We start from the raw sequence: 18,622 nt of genomic DNA, 5'->3' as shown, positions 1-18,622 counted from the left end.
CTTAGTGATAGCAAGCCTCACGATGTGCTTGAAAAGCGCCTAAAAATACACGCCAATATTTATTTTCTGACGCGGATCGATTTCTTAGGATAAATTCCAAGGGCAGACTTCGCCTTCTTCTTCATTAATGTAAAATTGCATTTGCGATCCTTCATTGTGGCTAATGAGCACGTCCAGGAGCGATGAGTTCCAGCGAATGTTAAACAAACGTCACCGTAGGCGAGGAAGGTGCCAGTTTGTTACCGCAGGCCTCCTTGCTCATCCCAGTGCCTGAGTGACACTTGCTGGCAGCAGCCTTTGACAGGACGGCGCAGTCTCCAGTCCCGGTGTTTCAGCAGCACGGGGTCTCCGGTGAGGATGGAAACGTGTTTGCTATGCTGTACAGGTCATCCTGTGTTTCTCAGAAAGAGACACGAGACAAAGCTTCCCGCGCCAAACTAAAGCCATCGATGACTTATCGTAAGGTTTAACAATACAGTGAAACGTAGCAATGTATTTAGCGCTAAATAACTGCACGGGGTCATCAATGTATACACTGGAACCTAACGTTTCGTTTATTTGCTAAAAAAAAAAAAAAAAAACTTCCTGTACAGAGAATCGGAAAGAGGGGCTCGGAAAATGACTTAACTGGCAGTGGATTCGAGGTGAACAGGAATTCCAGGAGTGTGAGTGTAAGAGAAAAACACACTGTTAGTGATGCTTCCCAGAATACTCCCTCGTCAGGCAGAACAGACACGCTCCACTCTGCTGAGATCCATCTGCCGGCGTTACCATGGAGACAGGTCCCACTGATCTACATGAAAGATCTGAAAGATCATTGGGGAAATCTGCTAGGGTGCGCTAATAACCTGACGCAAAGAGCATCCATAGTACCAACCAACCAAGGGAGTACATATTCAATCCCCTCCACAGGTAAACATGTTTTACAAAACAGTACATGTTCCTCACATGTGCCTCCTGTTCCCTGTTGCACAAACTTTATTAGTTGAAAATGGATGGACTATGAGTTTCTCCGAAAACCATAAAGGACTGAAGAGGTACAATGTGAACAACCTGCATGGTCTCTCATTTCTGCTCATTTCTGTACAGGCCATTACCTTGAAAGTTTATGATATAAAAAGCATTCTAACCCAGAGTAACTATAGGAACACCAGAGCACCAGGTCTACAGCTGAATCAGAGTTCTGCCTAAACAACCATAATTACACCATTGTGTAGTTCTTTAAAAAATATAAGGGTTTTATAAATGGTGCCCAGCAGAACATAGATTTGTGGCTCTTTCTCTGTGTAGGAGAAATAAAGAAAAGGTTTGTGCGTGTAAGAATACATTAAAGGCAGCCAAGCTTCACATAATACATTGAATCATTATTTCATACTGTATAGCTCACCTCTCCCATAAGAATAGCTGCTGCCATCTCTCTATAATGCATGCTTTCTCTCTCGTACATATCAGAAAAATATATAGGGAAATATAACAACATATAACTAAAAAACATTACAACACCGCAATTAAGTTGTATCTGCATTAGACCTGAAATCTGGTTTGAGGATGAGGCGCGGATGAACGGAAGAGAGGCATTTTCTTGCTCTGTGTGGGTACTGTTATCCGCTGCCAAAATGAATGCTTTATGTAAAACCGGATGGAGCAACTTGTGTAATCTGGGCATTGCTGACTGGAGGCTACTCGCAAATCTCCGTCGAGTTCTGCTCCGCAGGGGGTGCATTATACCACGAATCCACAGCAAAACCAACATCTATGGATGTCAGCAGCACTTCCCAGGTGTTTTCTGGATGGAATTAAGGGCTTATTAGTTTTGGTCTTGTGTGACACTGTCGCAACTAAGTGTCAACGGTAATCCAAGTCTCCGGAGTTGTGGGGAGTCAAAACTATTCCTTCTGTCTGAATACCAATAAGGAAGCAATCTAGAGAAATGTTTGGCTGGTAGCGTCCCTACTCATCTGATGGTGAACGACTTCATTGATAAAATCAGACACTCCAGTGGCAGAGTCACATATGAGTTTGCATGCTCCTCTAAAGGCTGCATATGCAAAGGAGTCCAGGGCTACAACGCGACTGACAGAAGGCTATTTCAGAAGTAGAACATCATCAGGGATCCCTATGGTAACTAAGCGGCACGAGCGATTGATGTCACTCTGACGGAAATGACAGCGCACGCTCTCTTAACTGGGGGGGGGGGGGGGGGGGGGAGAAAAAAAGTAAGTGCTTTTAATTAACGTGAACTCCCAAGAGCATGCAGACTTCCACGCCACTTTCATGTTATTAAGCAAATGAACTGCCTTTGCGTTGCTCTCCCTATTAATGGCCTGGTTCCTTCTTCATATCCATATCAAAGTATACAGATAATCCAGGGATTTTACCAGAGGACCAAGAGAAACACTTTCACTACAGTGTGATGATTTTTGTAAAAGTCTCATAAAACTTATTTTACAAGATTACCCAGGAAACTGCTCATATATCCCTGCATACTTTGTCAAACTGAACATGTTTGGGCAGATATACAAACATCAGTGTGGCTCAATATTTCTTGACAACAGCATAATGGCTGTACACTACACCACTCAGGCCGCTGCTCCCTGAGGACCCAGAGACGGCGGTAATGAGGACAGTCGGTCGGATGGCTGGAAGCGAGAGGTGTTCCCAAGACGCTCCGCCACATTCCCCGCCACAGCCCCTCACCAGCAGCGTAAAGCCCATTTGTAGTCAGGAGGCCGTCTTCAATTCACTCAGCCTCATTTGTGCCTCATAAAATTCGCCTGAACTGCGAATGTAAATTGACAAGTGTGAATTAAAACTGTGCATCAATGTGAACAGTCACTGTCTAGAAGGATGGAGGAAGAACTGCATCACTTTAAAGTCCTACTTTGTCACCTCACAGTTGTTAGAATATGTTTCAATTATTAATAGAAATGTAGCATACATCGTTTAGCTATGATGAGACTTATAATGACAAACAACTCAACAGGGTTAAGGCGTGACTCTACAGAAAACCGCGCCACCTCTTCTCCAAGCTGAGCAAACATTAACACAACCGACCGTCGCCCGCCCCCCCCGTCCCAAACCAAAATGTGGTTCTTAGGAAATACTCTCACAGACATGTCATTACTATTTAGATGCCATCCGCAAAACGACATACTGGAAAAAGGAGCTATTAACAAAGTTGCTTCTAATGGCTGTAATAAAACTTCCCCCAGGCAGTGCTGAGTTATCACCTGCCTCCTGCCACTTGGCATTGCGTGTTTGACAGTGGATCAGAGGATGGGCTTCCTTTGTAAGCGTCACCTGCTGATCACAGGCCTTCACTGTAACTCCCGTTCCGCGGAGTTTCTGCTCTTAGCTATAGCAACAGCGAACTCTTTGTAGTAAACTCTTTGTATGCTGACATTTGGTCTCTCTGTGAGACTAGGATGTGCATCCAGTTCTCATTTACAACATCTACCTGTCCCACACTTACAGGCATGTGTAATGCAGGAGGGAGAAGAAGCACATGTGACACACAGGGGAAACCATGGAAAAGAAGTAGGATGTGAAGCTGCATGGCTGCATCTGAGACACCAATGACACAAGCACACGGTCAGGAAAATGCAGATTGTTAGCATGAAAAGCCAAACAACCAGGAATAGCCATGAGTGACGCTGTGTCCAACACATGACAAACTAACAAAGACATTTTAATTGTTCTAACAAAACTCATCTAAATGTAGAGCTGCAACCCTTCCTGTATTTTACTAGATCCTCCCCGATCGCAAAATGAAATGCAGTGAACCATTTTTAACCAATATAAGATACGATTTATCCCACATGATCAGTGTCCCTCCTACGTGTGGCAAATGTTATGAGTGTAGACCTGAGGGGGAGGAGTCCCCTTTTTTCTACACTTTGAAAGTGGCAACCTACTTCTCATCGGTGAACGACTCAAGGAATCCCTCATCCTCCACTATGGAACATCCAAGGCAATCATCTCCATTATTTCAGTAGTTATGTCCTTACCTCTGGTGCTGCTAACTTTGAATATTAATAAAGTTTAAATATCAGCTGGCAATATTTTCCATGACTGATTCATTGGACTGATACCGATATCTCGATTTATTACAAATATCGGTCGATATGAAATTTGAACTGATATATTGCACAACTCCTAAATCCTTAAGCCTTTCTCATTAAATGGATCCACCACAGGAGTAAGATCATTGGTGTGCAAACACACTGCAAGTGTGATTGCATCTAAAGGAGATTCCTCATATTCCCACTAAAAGGCCACTGCAGTAGCAAGACAAATTGATGTAAATATGTCCATTAGTACAGGAAAAGCAGTATGCTTTGTTTCTTTGATTCCCTATGTTTAACAACGTTAAACATAATTCTGCAGAGCAATCCAAAATCAGTAGTATGGAAAACATGACTGGTGGATGTTTTAAAAGCAAATTATTTTCTCAGCAAACTGCAGTTACTTGCTCATGAGAGTTATACTTACCTAAAAATGTTCTGAGGGCAGAACGAAAAAGAGGAGGCAGGACCAACCAATCATATATCTCTTATAGTTGCTTGGACCCACCTCTTCTACAATCCGATTGGTTATCTCACAGAACCAATCATTTTTCATTGTGCACTTAGAGCAGTTTTGTGTAAGTAGAACTCCCACGAGCCAGTTAATCCCTGAATGGCAAATCCCCGCTGTATGATTGAGTGGATTGAGGATTCGGTTAATCTGACAAATTAGTCAACAGTGACAAGCAAGGGTCATATGACAGATGGTCTTGGTGTAAAATGGCAGGTTTGGTGGAACTGTACCCAGATAATGGATGGGAAATGGAGAGACAGACTTCTAGAGGAGAATCTGTGAGTCAGAAAAGGAAGTGTCATGAAAATCCATGCTATACATAATGCATAAAATAAATTTAATAATAAAAATAATACCCCTCAAATGACAATAAGAAAACATGCATCACATGGTTGCATTCACCATCTGTCTATGGAAACAGTCAAGCATTCATTTGCAAAGCCAGGATTTGAGTGAGCTCTTCGTACCCTGCCTCTCCTAACCCCGCTGAGGTGTCGTCGCTGTATAACCATCGCAAGCGCTCACTGCTGAATGGAGCCTTATGCTTCTGCTGACCTTGCGGTTGCAAAAAAAGGTAAAAGGAGCGTGACTCATTCATGGGAGATGCAGGCAAGACCGAGGCATCTTTCTGAATATATGGGCCACCGGTAATGCTGAGATCAACAGAGTGGGGAGAAGACACTCTGGGGTGAAATAGGGCTCCCTCTGTAAGAAAGGGCCACGGTGAAGAGGGTCCAGTGCCACCATGGGAGGGCATCCATCTGGGCAGCACTTTGTTTACCGTAATATTTCACTGCATGTACTCTGAATGCCTATCAATTACTTCAGTGTTCTATTTTTCTCTCTTTAGTCAATATTTCAGCTTCATATTCACACATGTGCTTTACGGTAGGTGTTCGGGCACCTCAATGGCGTCTGCTGGCTGAACTCTGCCACATTCCCGCTACGAACTACACATGTCAGCCCATTTGACCAAATTCCTAGATGTATTGTACAGGACTCCTTGGGTATGAACTAAGGTACCCAGCACTACCCATGGACATAAGAGGTAGCTCTGCAAGAGAGAGAACAAGGACTCTTATACAACCTCACTCCCTAGATACATCAATCCCCCTTTTATAGCTGGTCTTATGATCAAATCCAGACTGTTTGTTCATTTGAGTCAGGATGTTTTTCCATATTGCAATATAAAGCCTTGCAGATAGCAGTGGATGCAATTCTGATGGGCTTTGGTGTCTTATATACTGCATACCTCAAAACATATTGTGAAGCCTGTATAACAAGCATGGATGATGGAAAGATGGACGGATGGATTCATCTAAATTCAAAGTGCTCCTCAAAAAGGAACAGCCCGCACACTTTTAATCAGACAGTTAGGGTTCATAGGGTTCAACAGCCTGGCCAAAAAAAAAGTTGTCATTTGAATTTTCCGTTGGACCATCTTTATAGCTTTGATTGTGGTGCACATTTGTCACGGCATTGTTTCCACAGGCTTATGCAACTCATCTCATCTATTATTTTCATCCAGATTTGCATTCATTTCTCACCAAGATCCTGTATTGACAAGGGTGTTGAACCACCCCATAAATCCTCCTTCAGCACATCCCAAAGACCTTCAGTGAGGTTAAGGTCACGACTCTGTGGTGACCACGTCATGCGTGAAAATGATTCCACATGCTCCCTGAACCACTCTTTGACAATTCGAACCCAATGAATCTTGGCATCCTTGTCCTGGAATATGCCCATGCCAACAAGGAAGAAAAAATCCATTGATGATGGATGGAGGTGTAACCTGAGCATTCAGTAGATTCAGGTACTCAGCAGATTTTACTTTATTGCTGCATAATGCTGCTGAGCTGTAATAATGATCCAGTCATCCATCCATCCATCCATTCATTTTCCAAACCGCTTATCCTACTGGGTCATGGGGGGTCCGGAGCCTATCCTGGAAGCAATGGGCACGAGGCAGGGAACAACCCAGGATGGGTGGCCAGCCTATCGCAGGGCACACTCACACACCATTCACTCACACATGCATACCTACGGGCAATTTAGCAACTCCAATTAGCCTCAGCCTGTCTTTGGACTGTGGGGGGAAACCGGAGTACCCGGAGGAAACCCCACGACGACATGGGGAGAACATGCAAACTCCGCACACATGTGACCCAGGCTGAGACTCGAACCTGGGTCCCAGAGGTGTGAGACAACAGTGCTAACCACTGCACCATGATCCAGTCATTGGCTCTTAATTATTTGCTGATATAATTTGTTTTATTTGCTTAACATATTTGCTGATGGCCAGGGAGTGTATTTGTGCCATTACACAACTGCTTAGAAAATAAACAGGTCTCTAGACCAGTGTTTTTCAACCTGGTGTTCAGGGACCCCCAGACAGTCCATGAATTGTCTGTCAAGGAGCTGGGAGGGACTAAAAATGTGGACCATCTCAGGGTTCTGGAGGACCAGGTTGAGAAACACTCCCCTAGACCAGTGTTTCCCAAACCAGTCCTCAGGGCCCAGTGGGCGGATCCACATTTTTTGTTTTATTCCAGTTCCCAGCCCACATGTAAGGTATTTAGAGCTCCTGATTACTTGGGTCAGGTGTTCTGGGAACTGGGACAAAACAAAAATGTAGATCCGCCCAGTGTGGCCCGACGACTGGTTTGGGAAATACTGCCTTAGACAATAACAGATATTGCTGTGACATGAGGAAGTGTGGGATTTTGAAAATGAGGATGTCTGACAAACATTCTGGAGCAAGAGCACCCATGTCAAAGACTTCATCTGATTCCACTTAACTAAAGGGACAATTCCACCAGCATCTGACCCCTTCGCATGTTTGCTGTAGCGGTATCCTACTCTTGTTTGTCTAGTGACAAAATGATAAGTGTCACGCTTTGTTTACTGCTGTATGGATCACAACACTGGACAGGAAAGCATTTTGAAAATTTGCCCTGTTTACCATTTATTATCTCTAAGGCCCTAGGGGGGGGGGGGAATTGAGCATTATAAATTGGGGGTGATACTACAATCAGAAAAAAAGCTTACAATTTGCTGAATGCAGTAATTTTATTCTTTCAAAAAGAAACTGAAACAGAGATGTTGGAGTGCAATTTTTTTTCCAAATAATAAATTCCCTCAGAGTGCATGTAACACAATCCCTTTAGATATTTTGGACATTATTTGGGCCAAAATTTTTTGGGATTTTTTTAAAAGACAAGCGGATTTAGAAGTTTCACATTTGTGAATTAGCCAAAAAGCTACTTTTTTTTTTTTTACAATCAAATTCCAGGTTACACATCAAATACTGTTCATGGGGTCTGAGCAGAAAGATAATTTGAATATAAAATGGCTGCACAAATGAATGAAATAATATTCACAGATCTATACAAAGATCCATCCATTCATTGAAGCAATATTTTCTGGCAAAAATGTTGATTAGCTTTAATAAGCAACATCATTCTCTCCATATAAAGACATTCAAACATCACTCTATTTAATAATTTCATTTTACATAAGAATATTGAAAAGAATCTACATTTTAAAAAAAATTTTCAGGGCTGCACACAATAATTACCATGAAGCCAAAACACACTGAAAAAACTTTTTACTACTTTAAAATTCTGAGAATACTAGGCAGTAACTGTCCTTCATCGTTTCCTTGGCCAAAAATGTTTAGCGTTTTTTCCTTTTTTTTGCAATATCCTAGCACCCCTAAAAACAGGTTTTTTGCAAAGTGCATGTTTAAAGTTGATTTAAACAAAAACAGATTGATGACATTTTAAACGGTCTCAGATTATTGGCCGCTGAACAAAAGTATATGTAGCACTTCGGGATAAATGTTTCTAGATAGTATGAAAAAGTCAAAGTATGTCAGACCACCTCAAAGGTGACTGAGAGGCCTCAGACTGCAGAGGGTTCGAATGGTAACAGTGAACCTGAAGCCCATCCCAGGAAGCTCAGGGAATGAAGCAGGAGACATCCCATAATATCCAGGCACATAAACACACGCCTAACATAAGCTACACACAGAGTCAGGCACAACAATTTAAGTGACACCCCAGGGGCTGTCAGGCCACATTGTTACCCATGTGGAGAAGCCGTTCAAGCGGAAAAGAAAATAATGATATAAAAGTCTTTAATATTAAATATTTTTACAGACTCTATATCATTTTATGCTTAAATGATTATGCATATTACCAGAGGATGAAGGAACTCTACAGGGTGCTATTTGAAAGGAACATGAATTTAATATACAATTAAAGAAAACTTAATACTGCATAATACAATTATCTCCTGAATTAATCTTCAAACTAAGACTGAACAATGGTTTTCATGAAACAATCCAGAGACATTAAAACAACAGAACGAACCCTGACACGACAGCAGTGGCTGGTAAAAATAAAAAATGGCACAGAAAGCATTAATCCAGTTTCACACATTCTTTGATTAACCCTGGAAGGGTAAAGAATGAGATCCAGCTGAGATTCAATGGCAGGACCTACTCTAAATCCTTTCAATCACGTTCCAAAGCAGAAGCTCTGCATGTCACCAGAAGAGCAATGACCTGCAGCATTTAAATCAGTCTTACGGAAAAGAAGAAATTAAAGTTGAAGTAAATAAAACAGCCAGGCAAAGACAACTCTGGAAAGTTGAGATGACTATACAGGATGAGATCCTTAGGCTTTCTGACATCTCACCACAATACCTTCCACCCATCCATTCAGCTTCCATAATGGAACTGAGCACTATCTTTTCCTAATGAATACTAATGTCATGCTCAGTATTTATAACAAGGGTACATTCGTATCATAAACTCACTATTTCAGTTAAGCCTTGGGTGACATTCTATCTTTCGAAATGGGGCGTGACATTACCTTATACAGTATGTACCTATCTTGTACCACTCACAAATGTCCATAAATCCACCTACAGGACCTCTTCTGTAACAGAAGTTTAAGGGACACCTGCTTTTCTGTGATTTATCAACAGTAAACAGTGACAACACACATGCTCAATCTAGGAACATTTTCCATAATGGACTATAGCATTTTCCATAATTTAAAGAACTGCCTAATATATCATAGAACGCAGTGGGTGCATTCCCTCCCAAGCGCTGAGCCATTAACGTAGGCAGGACATGAGCTGAATGTTAACTAGGAAGACGGCAGAGACTAAAACCTTCTGAACCGTTCTTGATGTCCAGCGCAGCCCACTCACCGCACAGCAAGCAGAAGGCCCAGGAAGGTGTCGTTTCCTGCTTCCTCTGGTGGCAAGGCCAGGGTCAGCACAGCCCTCTGGATGTCGCTGAAGAACGGCGAGACACGTCTGATACGTCGACTCTCATTTGTTCCCGTCGTCGCGCCTCATTTCCATCTCTTTGTTCACAGAAATCCTGACGGACGCTAGAGCTGGACGAGGTCTTGGGAGAGGTCGTCCATGTTAGCCAAAGGAGCTCAGCTGCTGTTGCTGCTCTGTCTTCAGACCCGCTTCGCAGATCTATGAGCTCCACTTCCTTTGGGACAGCGATTCCTGCAAAGCCAGCCAATGCAAGAACCATGATTAGCGGTATCACAGATGATTAAGATCATTTTGGGAATTTGTTTAATGCCAGTCAATTCATGTAATTGTTTCTATATAGTTATTTTGACACTAATTTACAGTGGAACTTCCTTATTTGTGATTATGTTTGGTTTTTGCCTCTATTGTTAAATTCTAGGAAACAGAAAAATGAGTTCTAGGCAGAGAGCAAACCATCTTTTGATGAGACTATTTTGTTTTTTCTTTATTTTTACTTCTGAGATGTAAATAAAAGAAAACACTGTTATACTTATTTTGTTTGTTTTCATGTATCCTGACCGTTACACTCTACAGTCTCTCTTAGCCTAATTACATGCAGTTCGGTCATTTCTTCTCCAGCTCATCAATAACCTTGGACCTGCCAAAACACGAATGTCATGTCTGCAGCATTTGCATTTTGATTAATGGCTATCATGAAATATTTAAATCCCCTGCGGTCCCCTGAAGGCAGTGAGACAGCATGAAGGTTTGGTTCAAAACAACCCAAAATAGGAACAAACAAATTAAATACAACATGACAAGGAAGCAGCCAAGCGACATAGCGAGCACAAACATGTGCCCTTGTTTACATGCACAAGAACACTACATTTTAAGTTCTCTAAGTAAACCACATGAACAACCCATAACATGTACTTCTGGAATGCATTTTGTTCTATCGCTCACTTGTATTCATCAGCACAATATGACAGAAGATTGAAATACATTTGTTATGGCCTTTATACATTTTCAAGGAGCAGGGGCCTGTACTACGAAGCGGGATTACTAACTTATCGGGGTAACTTCTCGGATTTAAGGTAGTCTGGGTGAAATGTAAGTGAAGGAATATGAAGTCCATTTAAATGTGGTACCTTAAATCCGACAAGTTACCCCGATAAGCCAGTAACCCCACTTCGTAGTACAGGCTACAGATGGGTAAAGTTTATAACTAAAGTTGCTATTTCTCAGTATTATCAATAAAAAGTCCAGATTCTGCATAATGCTTTCAGAGGCATTACATTATCTCCGCAAACAGCTGTACAATGTCTCCACAAACTTCTTGATGCAGTAAAGACCAGGCTTTTCAGCCCAAAGGTACAGCGGATGATGCCCAAACTGAACATTTTTTAAGTAGCTATTTATGAAATCTGAAGTTATCAAAGAATGGAACCAAACAAACCATAGCAATGATCTCCACAGGCGTTTTCTCTCCACCACCTGTAAAGGCCGCAGCTCCTTGCTAACTAGTGCATGATGTCATGGACACACACATGCTAAATATCCAGGTGACTCAGTCTGTGCCTATGATGCTGAGTACTCTACCCCAGCTTCCCTGCAACCACATTAGCTTCATTCAATAACTGGGGCAGCGGCTAATTTGATAACAGCAAGGAGAAATAACATAAATGAATCCTTTGTGACTTGCATCTGACTTCAGGTTAGAAACCAAACACCTTCATATATATTAGCTCTATATATCATTTTCCTGGCAATCTACTTGCTAATCAGATTAAGGAATTTTAATATGCTCCACAAAATAATTCCAGTGCTTCTGAATACAGAGAAACTATAGAACAAAAGTGAAAAATAAAAGCAGTGCTGCAATCTCCTTGTGGTGACGTACAGAGCACAGACTGGGGAAGCAGGCGAAGAGAGCCGTGGGTATGAACAAAACGAGATTTATTGGGGGCTGACACACAGCAAAGCTATAACATTACAATGACCGGACTGGGGAAACAAACTGAAATGCGGACTAAATACATTAAACTAATGGCAGCAAGAAGAAACAGCTGATAAACACGGGGATTCCACATACAAGAGTGGCATACAGGAGGATCGGACGAGCAGGGTGTGACACTCCTGGCCTAAGAATGTACAACTGTGAAGCTTTTATCATTCTGGGTTTATACCAGGAAGCAAACAATTCCTAGTGATTCCTAGTTATTATGAAGTAGTAAATTCCTGCTTTAGTGGTACCCTGAGGTATTATTTTACATAAGTTTGCTTTTATACCCAGAGGAAAAAAAGCAACAGTTAATACAGATGATATTTTTCAATGCAAGCCTTAGTCCAGAGTTACACACCATTGAAGTTCTACTTCAAAATGCACCAAATATCTATCAATATTTCCCAACTTAATTTCATCTAGTGAAATATGTATGAATACACAAAGCCACTTTCCTTGCCATGCGCCAAAATACCACATTTCTACAAAGGTCTGCACCTCCTCCCAAGACCCTAATGTCATTTCCACTGCTCTTCCATTAGACAGTTGACACAGGCATTTGCATCACTGCAGGGGACTTGATGAAGGGACTCAGCTGTGAAGCGATGTTCCACAATGGAACTTTCCATGTCTGTACACTAGGAAATGACAGACTACTCAACACCCCCCACAAAACAGAAGATTACTCTTCAGGAACACTTTGACAACACATATTCTAATACTTCCACACTGAACACACTGGATGTTGAGAATCAATAACCACCCATCCATCCATCCATCCATACATTTTTATAGTATCCAGTGCAAGTCACAGAGGACAACAGCAGCAAAACAAAAATAGCACAATCTGTAACCAAACTGTATTGATCACGTCATTGTACCCTCAAAGGGAGAGTTTCATTATATACTGAATAAGAACGCCATTATCATCATCGGAACAAATGACATTGGACTGTCTGATATGAAAACTTCTACTGAGGACATTATATAAACAATTTCACTGACTACAAATAGTTGAAAATTGAAAAAAAGTAATATTTCTTTTTAGAGCCTAACAACAAATCAGAGTCACTGACTTCACTTGAACCATAAAATGCATCCCTCTCCCCATACTTATGCGGGAACTGGCTGGAGGGGATGCCAGTTCATCGCAGGGCACATACTGTAGTGCACATACTAGGGGCAATTAAAACTGCCAGCCAGCCTCACTGCATGCCTTTGGGCTGTGGGAGCAAACCCACACAGCACATGAAAGAAAATGCAACCAGAATCCATACATACAGAGCGTTTAAGGGGATTCAAGCCCACGACTCACTGGGCCACAGTGCTGCTTATCTTAAAATGTTGTTCTAACGAAATTCTACAAACATTAAGCCACATACCAGAAGATTCATTTTCAGTGTGCTGTTGTATGTTGGTGCGGCATGATGCCTCAGTGACATTGCGCGTGAAGATTTGTCGGCCCAAGTCTTATTTCCACTCTTTGGATTACTGATGTCTTGCTTGCCCCGTTTTGGGTGGGTTTCCATGAATAAAAGGGCAGATGCCAGAGAACGTAGTACTGCATCATGATGTTGTATTAGCATAGAAAAGATTAGCACAGTGCTGCTGTTTTTTACCCCTGGGGAAATTTAGTTATCCTTGTACAAAAAACACAGGCACACACGCAAATACAGGTAAGAAGTTGCTTTTGGGTCAGAGCACAGGGTCAGCCGGTGCACAGTGACCCACTGCATCATGATGTTGTATTAGCATAGAAAAGATTAGCACAGTGCTGCTGTTTTTTACCCCTGGGGAAATTTAGTTATCCTTGTACAAAAAACACAGGCACACACGCAAATACAGGTAAGAAGTTGCTTTTGGGTCAGAGCACAGGGTCAGCCGGTGCACAGTGACCCTGGAGCAGTTGGATTTAAGAGTCTTCCTCAAGGGCCCGAGGATGATATAATTACTGTGCCAGACATGGGATTTGAACCCACCTTCGGAACACAGATCACTACCCTGCCGAGATACACACAGCTGCAGGCTACCCAGAATGCATAAGTGCATTCTGCCCATGAGTAAACTGTATATGTAAAACGATGTACCTTCATTATACACTCCCCATTTCCCAGTCGCCACAACACAGTACACAAGGACTTTGAAAGTGATGGCATCTGAGTCACAGCAAACTATTAAATTCGGGTACAAAGGAAAATGTCATCTCCCAGTAAGTGGCACATCAATACCTCCGTCACAAACAGATTTAAGGAGACCTCAATGAAATCTAGTGTGCAGCATTAATAAATCCGATAACCATAGATTAATATAGTCTATAAAAAGGAAAGTAGACCTTATATTATGAAATGATGATGCCTTTCGCTATATAATGTAATTTCGTAACATTGAGATCTGAGGTCTATTTTGCACAATTATCCTTTTTTGAGATGAGGACAAATTCGAATTTAAGAGAGGTAAAGGGTACCCACACTCCGAGTGCATGATACTGAGCCCTGCAGTCCAATATTTTGTTTCTCTTGTTCTTTGAATTCTGAAAAATTTCAGCTGGCAAATGGCTCAGATTCCGATTTAATCCAAAAAAGCAGTGATTCCCAATCCGGTCCGCAGAGACCCCCAGACAGTCCATGTGTTTGCTCCCTCCCAGCTGGAAGGCAATAGAAACATGGACTGTCTGGGGGTCCCCAGAGACTGCAGGCAGAAACACTGCATTAGATCTCCATTACATTTTTGTACCCATCCAGGTTTCAACGTGTCTTATGCTCCAGGTTTCCTGGGCTGGTCGCTGTCGACAACCTCAAACCGAAACCTAATACATGCATTTTGAATATCATCGGTGTGGAATACAGTCTGAGACGCGTCCTCCCTGCATCACTCTAAAACTCGCGTTACTGCACCGCTCCCATTTGAAAGGGATTAAGTCAAAATCGCAACACACCTGCGTGCCTTTGAAAAATAACTGGAATGATAACTGAAACCTTGCACAGGATTTATCAGGGATACGGCTGAATTAATGTCAATAAAATCATTTTTTATTTTTTTAAATCAGAGATGAGCATGATAGATAACTGTAAAGACATAAACTTAATTGAAAGTAGGAATTTTGACTGAGACATTCACTGCAGGGTTTTGGGTCTATAGTGTTGATACTGCTATTCTTTTCCCCCCCAAAGAAATCCTCTTTGGATGCACCACTGTGGAAAAACAGACCTAAATAAATCCAGCATGATGGTTTGCAGGGTTAACAGATGTCGATGTATGGAGGCCTTCATTTCAACATACTCAGTCTATGATTATGATGATTGTATGCACACACGTTTACATTTCATTGCATTTTTTAAAAGAACTGGATTGTAAATGCCATACAGACATGTAAACAGGAAAGAGGTCTACAGTATGTAGCAGTGTTGAGAAAACAGAGGAGCATACCAAAATTTCCCTCACAGCAAAAATGTTTCAAAGCCACGCATGATATGGAAGAACAAGAGTTCATTGCTAACCCCTGCTTAGAGTTTAAGTGGTATGTTCCAGAATTAGTTTGTTGTGGAGGCTTAAATCAAGGAGACAAGACTATTTTCAGGATCTTTATCCTCAAGAACACACCCTAACCCATTCAATTTACATCCTATTGCCCAAATTCTAAGTTGACTATTCCCGCCCATCCGAGCAAATTCCTTCTGAGTACAGCAACCGTGGCCAACAGCTCATCATCATCACTACCATGCTAAAGATGAAACATACTAAAGAACCAAAACATTATGACCAACCCAACACGAAGCAAACAACATTCACTATCCGTTAAAAATGCTGTGCGTCAAGGTCTGAGATACAACAGGCAATAAGCTACCATTTGGTACCCGTAGATCAGTGTTTACTATATAGTGTTTCTGCAATTCATCTGGTGAGCCACAGTATTAAAATATGGCTGGTTTCCCTCTTAGGATATATTAGCCGTCACAGGGCCCATCTGCTTTGTAGAGCGGCAATTTAGCAACCATCCTGTCAGTCATCAGCCTCTAATCCATGAAGTGGAGCCACCTAAAGGCAGGGACACGAATGAGGAGTGAGACTATCTGACAAAGCTGATGAAGTAGTTTTCCTCTATTGGCCATAGTGATAATGGAGTTTTCCACAACGGCACAGAACTGCCGGACGGTGAATGAAACTGAGCACGATCGAATTTCACTAAAGGATGCCGGCTACAGGGTCATTAGATAAGATGTGTTAAACAATTACATAACTGCCTATTCAGTTAAAGAGCATTAAATGTTACACTTAGATCATATTTGATTTTCCTTACTAATATACACTATATGGACAAAAATGTTGGGACACCTGGCCATTACACCTACAGGAAATGTTATGGCATCACATTCTAAATCCATAGGCGTCAATATACAGTTGGTCCCCCCTTAGCAGCTAAAACAGCTGCCACACTTCTGGGACAGCTTTCCACAGGATTTTGGAGTAGGTCTTTGGGAGTTCTTGCCCATTCATTCAAAAGAGTATTTGTGAGGTCAGGTGCTGATGTTGCAAGTGAAGACCTGGCTTGTAATCTCTGCTCTAGTTCATCCATTTACATTTACATTTACAGGATTTGGCAGACGCCCTTAGCCAGAGCGACTTACATAAGTGCTTTGAGACTCTGCGATGAATTTCCGATGCTAGCTCAATAAGGACCCAAGCTATGAATACCAAAGGTGTTTGATGGGGTTCAGGTCAGAGCTCGGTGTGGGCCAGTCAAGTTCATCCACTCCAAACTCACTCAACCACACATTTATGGACCTTGCTTTGTGCATTAGGGCACAGTCATGTTGGAAAGGGCCTTCACCAAAGTTGGAAGCATGGAATTGTCCAAAATGTCTTGGTATGCTGAAGTCTTAAGATTTCCCTTCACGGGAACTATGGAGCTGATCCCAACCCCTAAGAAACAACCCCATACCATAATCCCTCCTCCACTACACTTTACAGCTGGCACAATGCAGTCAGCTAGGTAACGTTCTCCTAGCATCCACCAAACCCAGACTCGTTCATCAGGCTACTAGACAGAGAAGCGTGATTCGTCACTCCACAGAGCACATTTCCATTGCTCCAGAGTCCAGTGGCAGTGTGCTTTGCACCACTCCATTCGACGCTTACCACTGTGCATTACATTGGTGATGTAAGGCTTGCATGCAACCACTTAGCCATAGAGGAACCTTCCATGAAGCTCCCATTGCACAGTTTTTGTGCTGGGATGTAAAGCCAGAGAAAGTTTGGAACTCTGCAGTTAAGTCAACATAGTGTTTGCGGCTTTTACACACTATGTGCCTCAGCACTCGGTGACCACACTATGTTACTTTATGTGCTCTGCCACGAACTGACTTAATGCAAAAGGTGGCATCCTATGACTGTACCATGCTTGAATTGAGCTCTTCAAAATGACCCATTCCTTCATAAATGTTTGCAAACCTGACTGCATGACCAGGTGCTTGATTTCATATACCTGTGGCAATGGGTCTGAATGAAAAACTGAATTCAACGATTAAGAGGTGTGTCCCAATACTTATATCAATAAAGTGTATTAAACACTAACCCCACCTTTGTTACTGATTATATATTGACTCTGGATTGTTGATCATGTCATCGTCACAGCTTTCATGTATTTCCACAGACGTCAAAGTAAAATGACCTTCATCTTAACCAATATACATTCTGAAACCTACAATCACAACGGAATGGAAAAGCACTGTTTTACTTTTGCAACATTAGGAAAAGAAGGAAATGATAACCTGAGGCATATTTCCAGACATCGTACACTATGAGAACTGTGACTTATCTCTGAAACACACACTTACAGCTATAATGGAGCGGCCACTTACATCATCTTTTACAGGGGGAATGATCTCTCAGAAGCACACGGAATATAAGTCTAGTGGAAGAGGCAATCTTTTTCTTCAAAAGGAGAACAAAATGTGATCATGCGATAAATCCAAGATGTGGCTCCATTCTGACACTCATTATATAAACGCACGGGCGTGTAATATACAGAACCTAGAAAACGTTCTCAGCCCTTCATACAAAGTTTTAACGTTATTGTCTGAGAGCTCGTATTAATTAAAATAAATAAAAACAGCATATATGGCATGTTCAAAGCATAATAAGGAATAAAAGGTATACAAATCTAGGAAACAGATGCAAATGCCGAATTAAATGGCCTTGAAGGAAAATTTTATGAATATGATTTTTTTTTATTTTAAAAAGGTGACACGATGAGATAAGTATCCCAGAAATCATGATGTATGTATCAAAACACTTGACACTGCAATTGAAACAAAAAACTGGGCAAATAACTAGTTTAACCAGCCCATAGCGGGCGTTATGCTTTTTACCACAGCCTGCTGGAAAGTGTTATCAGATCAGGCAACACCAAACTCTCATTCCACCACAGTGTAATAAGACACATTACTGCCTTTCCCCACCTTCATTATAATTATATAATAATAATAATAATTGGGGTGGCATGGTGGTGCAGTGATTAGCACTGTTGCCTCACACAACCCGGGTTCAAGTCTCCGCCTGGGTCACATGTGTGCGGAGTTTGCATGTTCTCCCCATGTCGTCGTGGGGTTTCCTCCGGGTACTCCGGTTTCCCCCCACAGACCAAAAACATGCTGATTGGAGTTACTAAATTGCCCATAGGTGTGCATGTGTGAGTGAATGGTATGTGAGTGTGCCCTGCAATGGGCTGGCCCCCCATCCTGGATTGTTTCCTGCCTCGTGCCC

General features: G+C 42.0%; 1 protein-coding gene across 2 annotated transcripts in view; it reads right to left on the bottom strand.

Annotated features, from left to right (window-relative positions):
• The window catches only part of lrrc7 (leucine rich repeat containing 7), a 165,193-nt gene that overhangs the window by 108,894 nt on the left and 37,677 nt on the right, over positions 1-18,622 (bottom strand). For both annotated transcript variants that reach the window (XM_048976699.1, XM_048976698.1), the window contains exon 2: positions 9,799-10,110. The gene's annotated coding sequence lies outside the window, so the exon portion shown is untranslated. The remainder of the gene's footprint in view (positions 1-9,798; positions 10,111-18,622) is intronic.

Source organism: Brienomyrus brachyistius, chromosome 15, assembly GCF_023856365.1.
Source record: "Brienomyrus brachyistius isolate T26 chromosome 15, BBRACH_0.4, whole genome shotgun sequence".
In the NCBI taxonomy this organism is placed as follows: Eukaryota; Metazoa; Chordata; class Actinopteri; order Osteoglossiformes; family Mormyridae; genus Brienomyrus; species Brienomyrus brachyistius.
This window is presented reverse-complemented; position numbering and strand designations above follow the sequence as displayed.